General features: G+C 39.0%; 1 protein-coding gene across 3 annotated transcripts in view; it reads right to left on the reverse strand.

Annotated features, from left to right (window-relative positions):
* LOC100114920 (proliferation-associated protein 2G4) overlaps positions 1 to 12,984 on the reverse strand; it is a 141,057-nt gene that overhangs the window by 72,074 nt on the left and 55,999 nt on the right. The gene's annotated exons all lie outside the window — the stretch shown is intronic.

Raw genomic sequence — 12,984 nt, forward strand, 5'->3', positions numbered from 1 at the left:
CTTATCATAATTATCCTCAGCATCATCTGATCTGGATCACATCCGGAAATTTTTATTTACCATTTTTATACATCTAAACTTCTATTATAAGTGTATAAAAAGAAAAATTATATTTTTCTGTTTTAAATAAGAGATAAGTATGTTTGTACGTACGCTACTTTGCTAATGTTTATTGTTGATTTTAGAATGTTTTTAATTCTTTATAAGATTGAGCCCCTTTTACATGTAATAATAATAATCATAAAAAAAAATCTTTCACGATCCTTCGGATTTACAAAGTACATTCTACTTATATTTGGCTTCCAAACTTTTTTTCTTATTGTCCATTTCTTGTTTTTATCATTTAAAACGTAAAAATATTGTATATCAGCGTACAAGTACTGTCTAGCCTGCGGATCGTTTGCATTTAGTTCAAACCATGCAGTCGAAGTTGTGTTTAAGTTTTTATCAATCAACTCTTCTTTTTATTCTTCCTTAAAGAATACGAACTGTTAAATTTTTAATAATACAGCTAATCGGTAAATTATGTGTTATAAAACGTACATTGCATATTGCAGTAGACGATACATTGCTTCTGGAGGGCTTACATATCATGTATTTAAATATTGTTTTATTTCATCGTAGTTGAAATTTTCTTTTTCACATTCGTTTTCATTATAACCGGGACTCATTTCTACAAATGCACAATCATGCCCCTTATAACAATATTAAAATTAATATTTGACACATTGAGTTGGACATATTTCAACATTAAAAGACAATCAAATTTCAACAATAAATACGGATTGTATGGAACTACAAATCGATTATCAGCTATATTGTTTTTATTGAAACGAATTTGTTTTCCATTCTTACTTCGTCGATAAAGGGGATATCCAATATTATTAAAAGTAATTTGCTAATTAAACTATTTTGAAAAGTTTTTGGTACATTTTTTGGTTTTGCTATCCATACATGGTGAATTTAAGTTATTTTCACCACAAGGGCCATATATCATTGATTGCTTAACGATATTATGTAACCTTGGATATTTCATTTCATCATGTATTGCTGCAATTATAAGTTTACCAACATCATCTGCATTATTCAGTTTATGATTTTTATGAATAAAATCAAAAAAGTGCATATGTGGTAAACCTCTTTTCTAAAACTTAATTACATAAGTATATGCATTACATTTTCAAAAATGTTTTTTTTTAGAATTTTATTGAATAATTCATTCACTTTTGCTACTAAATCAATAGCTGATTTATTTGGTCTCAAATGATATTTAATTTCCTTCCATTTTATGACATTTTACCTTTAAAATGTAGAAGTTTAATATAACCATTTTTCCAATTCTTACGTTGTCAACGTTACTTTCATTTTTTTAGTAATCCATGACACCTTTGTATAAATCTGTCTTTAATTGGTGTTGATTTTTATAAAAAAAAAATAATCGTGAACCTTCAACTTTTACCTAATCATCAACAATGTATTGTTGAGTTAATTTTCCTTAATTTGAGTAAAGATTAAAATCGTTTCTAATGCTGAATTTATGAAAATAAAAGTGTAGAATTGAAATATTACTTTTGTTATTTTTATTCTTCATATTGGGCATCCATCCAAAACCTCCATTAGGATACATAAATGGATATGACATAGGACATGTTTACTAATGTACGGTATATTATTAGGTGCTCTATATTTTGAATATATACATACATCTCGATCTTCTGGTAGTTGGCCATTTTCACCTACAAATACCACAGCTACTTCATCACGTTTAGCTGCGTTATATCTGCGTTTATTATGATAAGAATTGCGTATTAAGTATATTATAATTTCTTTACTATTAAACTCAACGTTGTCGTTTTTCAAACGATTTTTTGCTTCCATTTCGACTTCGTGCATCATTTGATATAATTTAGAGTATATGTTTATGTGTCGAAAAAAATTATATAATTCCTTTAATAGCATTAAAGAACATAAGACATTAGTTTGTAATCATGATTGCGAGGCGATTTCATTATCAATGATGTATAGTTGCCCATATCTTCTGGATCGTTTTCGTTAGGATGTAAGGTATAAATATTGTGGTAAATTTGACCACTTATTCAAATAACTTGAGGGCCTTTTCCGAAAAGAGCGTGAAATCTAGCTCCAAAACTTGCGAAGGCAAGTGCATTATTATATTGTCTGATATAATTTAAAAAGTGTTTGCTTTCGTCAGTATTTCCAGAATCTAATTCTTTTAAACGTTAAGGATAAGTAATATTGTCAGATAATACAACGTTTCCTCTATTGAAACAATTAAAAAACTTCTTATCATATAATATTTCAAATTTGAAATGTTTAGCATTACAGAATTCACATATTTCACTCATGCTACCTAAATCTTTATCCATAATTGCTGATTTATCAAAATTGAAATAAAACATGGCATAGAATTTTGTTATTGAAAATTCATTAAAATTTTTAATAGCGTAACCTTTAAATTTTTTGTAGTTTTTATTATAAACTTATTACTTTTTGATTTTCTATAGAGCTATAGATGTATATACAGGGTGTTTCATTTTAATCCGACCACTACAAAAAACCATGGAAAAACTAATTTTAACAAAAAATGACCTTAACAAAAGTTGAAGGGGGTAAAGGGGGCCATCGAATGACACAAACACCTATGACCTTGAACTCGATTTTCAAGGTCATTTGAGGGTAATTGTGATTTTTTTAAATAGGAACCTCTATTTTAGACTTTGGAATCGGATAGAGCGGAAAAAATTACGTCGCAAAGGGTATTTTAAGTTTGCTTTGGTGACCTTGAGAAGGTCAATTCAAGGTCAAATAAGAAGTATCAGCCTAAGATTGTTTTCCTTTCAATTTTTTCGTAGAATTATCATTTTGTTATTGTAATAAACATTAAGAGAATAATTGGCTTAAAATGTGATTATGCTTTGCTGACTTTAAAATCATTTTGTAAGGTCAAAAGTGCAAAAATGCAATATCAAATGTTATGTGGAGTCCATATTTATATCCTAACTTTAGTGTTGCCCAGGAACAACGACGTGGACGTAATAGGATTGTGTTCCCTTTGGGGTGCTTGATTAGAGTGAGTCTCCTTGCCTCTCACTTTTATTATGTACAGATTTGAATGTAGGTGCCCAAAGACACCACCATTTTTTTGGGTTCTATTCAGTTCTTGGGATGTTTTCGTAAGCGAATTTTTATCCTATCTTTAGCGTTACTCAGGAACGACGTGGACACAATTGGCTACTAATTTTCCTCATCGAATTTTGCCTGAATTTATTGTTGAAGTAAATAATTTATTTTGTAAAGATGATTTTTCACGTTGAATTTTCCCGCGACTCATTGTTGAAATAGACAATTTTTCTAATAAGAGATCTCTTTTCATATGAATTTATTCTCTACTCATTGTTACTTACACTTAGTATTCAATAGTTTACTAGTTATTGAATAGTTATTGATTAGCCAAACTAATCAAATATCATTTGTTTAACATTTTCTCTTTTTCATTCATTGACCTTTATTTTTTCTATTAAAATTTATTACTCATCGAAAGCTATCTAATTTGTTCAGTTTGGTAAAAACAAAATTTTTTATTGAACTTGTTATAAATTTTTAACAATGGCTGATTATCCAGCCGCTGAAAGGGTTGATATTTTATTGATTCTTGGTGAATCTAGACAATTATCGACAAGCTGAACCTTGTATCGAATTCGATATCCCGATAGAAGAAATCCAAGTCATACAACCATTCGCGAGATTTACCGTAGAGCTCAACAAGGGCAACTAGCACGGGTTAGAGAACGTCGTAATTACAACGAAGATGATCTTCGTGTAATGGTCGTTTTAGCAATGGTTCATTTGAATCCCCACGTTAGTACCCGTGAAATTCAAAGGCAAAGTGGTATACCTATGGCTACTGCTTGGAGAATACTGAAAAGTCAACGTTATCATCCATATCATATTAATTTGACTCAGGATCTCACACCTGCTGATATGAGGTTAAGGCTACAGTTTTGCCAATGGGCACGACAAATGATTGCTAATGATCGTCACTTTTTTCAATACGTAATGTTTTCTGATGAAGCAAAATTCAAAAGCAATGGAGAGCTTAACCGACACAACTGTCATTATTGGTCGAATGTTAATCCGCATTGGTACAGGCAGATAGATAACCAAAATTGTTGGAGTCTTGATGTTTGGTGTGGAATTGTTAACGGATACCTTGTAGGCCCATACTTTTTCGATGAAAATGTAAATGGCCATAATTTTTTATAGTTCCTGAGAGAATGTCTTCCAGTACTTCTTGAAGAAGTAGATTTATACACAAGAGCAAGAATGTGGATTCAATCAGATAGAGCTCCTGCGCACTATGCTCGAATAGTTAGACAATATCTTAATCAAAATTACCGTGACAGGTGGATTGGACGCACTGGACGTGGAGATTTGGGTGTTCGATGGCCACCGAGATCTCCAGATATGACATCACCCGATTTCTATTTGTGGGGGTATTTGAAAGATGTTGTTTATGAACATGAAACTACAACAAGGGAAGATATGATCCACAGAATTCAAACCGCATGTGAAAACATCCCAAGAGCTGTATTACTCAGAACAGTAGAACATTTTCAGCAGCGAATTGAATTGTGTATCCAACAAAATGGTGGTGTCTTTGAGCACCTGCGTTGAATTTTGAGCACAAGTGAGAGGCAAGGGGACTCACTCTAATTAAGCACCACCCCGAAAAGTGAGAGGCAAGGGGACTCACTCTAATTAAGCACCACCCCGAAAAGTGAGAGGCAAGGGGACTCACTCTAATCAAGCACCCCGAAAAGTGAGAGGCAAGGGGACTCACTCTAATCAAGCACCCCAAAGGGAACACAATCCTACTACGTCCACGTCGTTGTTCCTGGGTAACACTAAAGTTAGGATATAAATATGGACTTCACATAACATTTGATATTGCATTTTTGCACTTTTGACCTTACAAAATGACTTTAAAGTCAGCAAAGCATAATCACATTTTAAGTCAATGATTCTCTTAATGTTTATTACAATAACAATAACATAATTCTACGAAAAAATTGAAAGGAAAACAATCTTAGGCTGAGACTTCTTATTTGACCTTGAATTGACCTTCTCAAGGTCACCAAAGCAAACTTAAAATACCCTTTGCGACGTAATTTTTTCCGCTCTATCCGATTCCAAAGTCTAAAATAGAGGTTCCTATTTAAAAAAATCACAATTACCCTCAAATGACCTTGAAAATCGAGTTCAAGGTCATAGGTGTTTGTGTCATTCGATGGCCCCCTTTACCCCCTTCAACTTTTGTTAAGGTCATTTTTCGTTAAAATTAGTTTTTCCATGGTTTTTTGTAGTGGTCGGATTAAAATGAAACACCCTGTAGATTTAGATTTAATTGTTTTTTATTGTTGTACATTGTGTTGTACATATACAATTATAGTGTATTATAAAAAGAATAAAAATGTTGTGTAAGGGTGCCAGTGCGTTTGAAGAGTGTGAAATGGAATGAAGTGAAATGAGATGAATGAGAATGTGTGTATGTTTGTGTGATGTTTATGTGTTTTCCAGATTGAAGAAGTAATTTTTAGCTGCTTGTTTAAAGTGTGGTATGGATAATGTGTTGCGAAGATGAGATGGAAGGCTATTCCAGAGGTAGGAGGCGCTGATGAAAAATGAATTCTTCAGCGTCTCCGTCTTGAAGGACGGGATGTCCAGTGGAGTCACCTCACCCCTCACAGGCCTGAGCGCGACGTGGAAATCAAAATAGGCTAATAGATAAGTAGGTATTAAGGTGTTGAACATTTTTCTTAGAAAACAGGCCATGAAGTATTTCCTACGTCCGGCGGTGTTAAGCCATTGCAGCTCACGCCTGTAAGGGGAGATGTGCTCGTCCCTCCTCACACCGTAGATATAACGGATCCCCGTATTGACAAGCCTCTGCAGTTTTAAGTCAAGTTCCTGAGTCAGGTCGCAGTAAGCAAGTGAGCAATAGTCAATGAGGGGAAACAGGAGTGCTTGCACTAAATGTTGGCGCAATCTAAGGTTAGTGCTTTTCCGAAAAAAATAGAGACGGTACATTAAAGAGTGAGCACGTTTACAAATTTGTGTAACGTGCTCTTTCCACGTAAGTTTGGAGTCAAGCACCAGCCCCAGGTTGCGCACCGATGATTCAAAGTTGACCTGGGCTCCCCCTATATTTATATAGGTGTTAGCAGTAGAAGGTAGAGCGTTTATATAGTAGGGGGAACCCAGGACGATAGCCTTAGTTTTAGTTACATTTAGTTTAAGTCTATTCAGCGCAGCCCAGCCCATTATCCTCTCGGCGTTAGCGCTCATCCTGACAGAACAGGAGTCAAGCTCCTCGAGGTAGCATTGGATGTAGATTTGCAGGTCATCCGCATAGATTAGATGGGACACATCTGAATCTAGGCAAAAACCAATATCATTGATGTACAACGAGAACAACAAGGGGCCTAAAACTGACCCCTGTGGGACACCGGTGTTTAGTGGTAGAAAGGTAGAGATCTCATTGTTGTCACCAATGACGGTCTGTTCTCTTCCCGAGAGGTAAGATGCAAGCCAGCAGATAACCTGCTTGGAGAAACCGAAGGAGAATAGCTTTCCGAGTAGCCTGACGTGACACACCGTATCAAACGCCTTGCTAAAATCAAATAGAAGTAGAAGAGTGACCTTCTTCCTGTCCATCCCAAGCCTGACATCATCAGTCAGCTTAATTAAGCCGGACTGCGTGCTGTGGCCAGTGCGAAAACCAGTTTGGAAGTTGTCAAGATAAAGTCTTGTTTCAAGGTATTCAGAGATTTGATTGTGCACCAGCCACTCCAGCGCCTTGGATAGGAAACAAAGTAGAGAGATCGGACGGTAGTCTGTTACAGCTGTTGGAGAGTTGATCTTGTTTAATGCTCTTACGAGCGATGACTTCCAGGCGGAAGGAAAGCGTGCCTCGCTCAAAGACAGGTTGAAAATTTGACAAAGTAAAGGAGCGAGTATTGGCAATGCTTTGAAGATTACGACCTGTGGGATGCCATCGCTTCCCCTGGCCTGGGTATTGAAATGTGATACTGCAGCCAACACGTCCGACTCTTTGATAGCCCTGAAGATGAAATGTTCAGGGAAAGGAGGTCTAGACTCTCAAGGGTTCGCAGATACTCCTCAACAGATGGAGCTTGAGGATCATTTGAGATGGAACTAAAGTGTTTGTTGAGAGCATCTGGAGAGAACCGAGCAGGTGGAGAAGATTTAGAGGTAGTAATACCAAGATTTTCAAGCTCTCTCCATATCTCTGCAACGTAGGTCAGAGTAGACAAGCGTGAATAATAGTAATTCAGCCTGGCCTCCTCGACCTGTCTATGAGCGTCGTCCCTTGCGATTCTATAAAAGTATAGATCCCAAGGTAGTCGACTTCTGCGAAAGCGCCTGTAGAGTCTATTCCTTTCAGTTAAAAGGTCACGAAGAGCCGTGGTGAACCACAGGTGATGCTTACGTCCAGGTGTCACAGTCTTTAATGGGGCGAAATGATTTATGGCTTTCGTGATGTTGTCGTTAAGGATGGTAATGCATTCGTCAAGTGATGGCGTGGTGAAAGATGACCAGTCACATGCGCTAAGGAAGTCCCTTAGCTTCTCAGCACAAATTCCTTTGTAGTTTCTGTAGGTGTATGTAGCAGGTACGTGGCGTGGAATCTGTACGTCGAGTGTGGCTGTGATAAGATCATGTCCGTTAATGAAAGGAGTGTCTGTCTTCCAATATGAGAGCAGGCGATCCTGCTCATCGATTAAGCATAGGTCGAGCCAGGTGTCAGAGTCCTGTCTGTGATGGGTTGCACCATATGGCACAGAAGTAAGGGAGTTTTCGTCGATGAAAGCCTTGATGAAGTTGGCGTCTTCAGACGAGGAAAGCTGGTCTGCATTAAAGTCTCCCATGATGACCTTCGTGGAGTAATTGTGCATATGTGTTGTTAGTTGTTCAATGAAATTAGATCCCTGGATAAAGGGAGAATGAGGAGAGCGATACACAACCCCCACGAAGATGGGCGATATTCCCTTAGCTGTGATTTCACAGAAAAGATACTCCGGCTTACTTGGTTTGCCCGACCATTCACCGTCAGATGACGAAATAATACTAGCTGTCAATGAGTGATGAATGTAGAGGGCCACACCTCCACCGTTCCTGTTTCTGTCCCGTCTGAGTGTAGTCGTCCAGTGAAGGGATGGACGATATCTTGTCGCTTAGCCAGGTCTCAGTTACAGCTATTACGTGGAAGGGGGAACGAGTGGACAAGAAGAACCTGATCATCTCAATGTGACCCGTAAGGGAATTCGCATTGAAATGACAGACCCTTAGGCCCCCAGACAGAGGCACTTTAGAAGTAGATGTGGAAGAGTTTAATGTTTTAGATGGTGGTTTTGGTGGGATGATGTGTATGTGTTTTAGTGTGTGGTGTCCGTGTTGGCTGGTTGCATCGTGCGGGCTAAAAAAGCTTCAAGATCAGCATCTGTAGTGATGATGGTGGCCCGTTCGTTGTCCTCGCCAGAACGGATGAAGATCCTGCCGTCCCTCACGATAGAGCGGCATCCCCTTCTCTTCTTTGCCTCCAGCCTGGCCTTAACTCGCAGCTTGTGGATGTCTGGAGGAAGCAGCTCATTGATGTTGATGAGTCCCTGGTGGTCTGGGCAGAGCTCTCGCTTCCTCCAGTAGTGCATCATCCAATTCACTAGTGTGAAGCTTGCGTTTCCTGGCTTTGGCCACTATGATGGAGCGGGCCAGCGCACTGGAAGAGAGAGTGACAGCTAGAGGTGGGAGTCTTCTGTCACCTTGCGCATTGATGTTCTTTGCGTCAAGTCTCCCCATGATCCTGACGGCTGCCACGTCCCGCTTCTGAACCGTGGGATCCAGTACAGCCAGCACGGAGAAAGCCAGGAGTTGCAGTGACGTCTCCTGGGTATAGGCCAGGCCGGTGATCACCACCACATTGCCCGCAGAGCGCTCCTGCCTCCTCTTGATCTCAGCCAGCTCGCTGCGGAGGTTGTTGATCTCCTCCGAGGCCGGAGCAATGCTGTTGTTCTGCTGCTCTGCGGAGCTCCTTGACGACAGTTCTTGGTATTGTGCCTGCAGCTCAGAGATGGAGGACTTGACATTGCTTAGCCGAGTCTTGAGCGCAGGCAAGTTGTCAAGGGTTTTGAGGGGTCTTTCTAGGGGGCCAAGTCTCTTCTCGATTCGTGAGACCCTTTCAGACACGGTGTTTTGTGCCTGAAGGGCCTCATTTTGGACCCTCCTGATGTCGTCCAGTGCCGCGAAGATGTCCTTGAGGGACCCCTCGATGGACGTCGCCTGTGTTCTTGCAGGCGACTGGATTCTGGAGCCGGCAAGAGATGAGGGCGCAGACTTATTCTTCTTGGGTACACCTGTTACAGGCGTGCCCTTGGCGGATGTCTTTGCCGTTGCTGCTGTCGCTGCCGCCGATTTCGCCCTCGTCTGCGTGATCTTGGGCGTGACGGCGGCGTATTCACCTGCACAGGCAGCACAGGCGAGTGTGGGAGCATCTCCCACCATTATGGACCGTAGCGAGACGCAAATGGTGTGGAAATGCTCGTTGCACAACTCACAGGTCCTCTTTTTTCCCTGGCTGCTTTGTTGCAGTGAGCACACGTAACTGGCGTTTCGGCATTTTTCCCACCAATTCCGCTCATTTTAGACGATGTTATGTCTCTGTCGATAACTTACTGTGTTTGATGGTGGTGATAATATAGAGAGATTATCCCTGGTAGAATTTACAGCCGTCCAGCTGGCATTGTCCCTACGCGATGGCCAGTTCCCTTCGCGTATTTTTCGCTATAAAAACTGGGCAAAACTGATCACTTTTGCTCATATACATACAGAGCGCTTTGCATGTACATAACCTTTTGTGGTTATCATATAGGATAATAAGACTTATTCAATATAAGATGAAAATGATATATGAATGAAGCTCGTATTTTTATTGATTATTTTTTATTTGAATGATACTTAAAATTATTTTACATCCTTCAAAGTTGTGATTGATAATTTTAGTTAGTGAATAAGTAAATGTAAGCCATATGGTCTAATTAGCCGATGTTCAAATCCATTAATTTTATGCCATCTCCATTGTAGGGTATATTGTTAGGTATCTCAATTTTTGTACTGATTTATTTGTAACGTTATTTAGAAATTAGTTACTGTAACCGTTTTTACTTAACTGTCTATTGGAATTTTCAGCCCGAGGCCTATGATAAATTTTGGTTTTACCGTGTCAAATTTTATGTTAGAGTTGTTTCAGAGGATCTACTAACTCTAGCCAGTTGTATTTCTGGTTTCTAGTGTATTTTTACAAGTAGAAAGTTATAATATCTTCGCCTCTTTTCCCAATGCAATAATAAGAATTTTCACTTTCGAAGGTCAAAAATTCTCATTCCGATGTCTGCTTATTAAATTTTCTGGCTGCTATTATTCAGAAACTAATGTACGTAAAGATCTTATCTCTCGCACGCGCGTTTCTTTTACAATAATGAAACAGTATTTAATGTGAAATTTATCTCAAATGATATACTTTTTATTTCCATTGGAACACCCATCTGAATATTTGGGTTCATCGCTGACATGTTCAGATAGGTGTTTTAATGGAAATTAGAAGTATACAATTTGAGATGAATTTTCTATGAATGACACATTCTTCCCAATATACAATAATTACCCAGTGATTATTTTTACTTTAAAAATACGTCAGATTTGCTCAGTATTAGGGCAGTAAAAGCGTGTAAAATATACGCTTTTACAGGGCAGTTTGTTCGGTATTCCCCGACCAGTATGGTGATTTTTCGCTCAAAACTGTCCGGAAAGTCACAAACATTTCTACCAGGGTTAGCTCAATTTTTATTTCCTTCCGTGGTAGAAAAGTGCCGATTTAAAATAAGCAATAAACTAAGAACAGAGCTCTCAGAATAGGTACCTAGAACTTGCCAATAACTACCTACTTTTCATGAGAATGAGATATGCACGAATACATACAGCATTTGTCGTTTCATATTCACAAACAGATGGCTTTAGAAAAAAAACCATATCTGCACAAACATTTAATCGCAGCATCCCTTTCATCTAGACCAATCTTAAAATTATCTTCATTAATCTATGTATATACATATTTATATATATATCATAATACACGTCGAAAATATAAAAACCAATACATTAATTCCTTCTATTTTTTTTAATTGTTCTCACAACTTCCAATGCATCTGGACCAATCTTGAAAATGTTTTATAGTAGGAATGTATATTTTTATCATATGTACCTACTTCCATACTGAAAAAGCTTCAGTAAAAATCAGATGATTTCTAGGTGATTTTCAAGGGAAAAGCGTACCAATTTCGAATTTGATTAGCAGATGAATTTCAGGTGAAAAGCATGTGACTTCTTATTTGAAAAACCTCATTTTTTCGCATTTGATTAGCAGATGATTATTATATGAAAATCATTTAACCTTTTACTTTAAAATATTATGTTTTGGATTTATATTTGCTACAATTGAATAAACTTTTTAACCATTATTATTATTATTATTTTTATTATAGTGGTCATAATGCTAGATTGTTCGCGTTTCCTATTTCGTAATAATTATTCAAAAAGACTGTTGATATTTAGTGATAAATTTCATCGTTCGCAAAGATTAATAGAATCTTTTTAAATATTACTTATATTATTATTATCCAACCGATCCACCATAGGGGCCGTTAGAGAGGTAACAGACACGGTAAAGAAAGTAGAGGAAGTTAGACACGCGACTAGAGACATCCTGATTCTGGTAACGTTAGACGTAAAAAACGCGTTCAACTCGGCAAGATGGACCTACATACTTGCTGCCTTAGAATCATTCGGTATGCCGCGATACATTATGCGTCTTACGGAAGATTATGGGAGGGACCGGGTTATCGAGTATGACACGAAAGAAGGGCGCAGAAGGCCTATAGCTGCAGGAGTTGCGCAGGGTTCGATCTTGGGTCCAGACTTCTGGGGTATCTTGTACGATGGGCTTCTAAAACTCGAAATGCCGGGGGACGTGATGCTCGTTGGATACGCCGACGACGTGGCAGCGGTTATAACAGCACGGAATGTGGGCATCGCGCAAGCGAAGTTAAACGCGATCATGAGCAGAGTGCTATGGTGGATGGCGAACCACGGATTGACTTTAGCACTTAACAAGACCGAAATTGTCCTATTGACAGAAAAACGGATACCGACCATCATATCCATGAAGGTAGGCAGCGAGACTATAACGATGAAACCATCAGCCAATTATCTAGGAATAACTCTAGGCACGAAGTTGAACTACGGGGAGCACCTAGATCGCGTCTGTAAAAAAGCCACGACTAGAATAGCGCAACTTAGCCGACTCATGCTTAACGTCCGTGAGCCTAGGCCAACAGTTAGGCGGCTACTCATGGCGACCATTAACTCTATCCTGTTATATGGAGCAGAGGTGTAGGCCGACGCTATGACTATGAATAAGTATCGGAAAAAGATTATGGCGGTACAGCGAAGGGGGGCCCTTAGAATAGCATGCTCCTACCGGACGGTCGCGGCCGAGGCATCGATGTTTATCGCGGGGATAATCCCCGTACATCTTCTTGCGATTGAACGCAAGCGGATCAACGAGGCTCGTTTAGCGTCGAACAGCACCTCTAGGTGGACCGATTGTCCAAAGGCTAGTTGGACTAGGACCCTTATAAAAGATGTGGGCCCGTGGGTGGACAGGAAATGGGGGGAGGTCAACTTTTACCTTACCCAGTTTTTCTCCGGTCACGGGTACTTTGGGAGCTATCTGTTCGCGATGAACAGGGTGGCAACACCGGGGTGTAAGTACTGCGGTGACGAACGGGACGACGTGAGACACACGTTTTTTGACTGCTCTCACTGGGCTGG

The sequence above is a fragment of the Nasonia vitripennis genome (genome assembly GCF_009193385.2).
Source record: "Nasonia vitripennis strain AsymCx chromosome 3 unlocalized genomic scaffold, Nvit_psr_1.1 chr3_random0007, whole genome shotgun sequence".
Classification (NCBI taxonomy): Eukaryota; Metazoa; Arthropoda; class Insecta; order Hymenoptera; family Pteromalidae; genus Nasonia; species Nasonia vitripennis.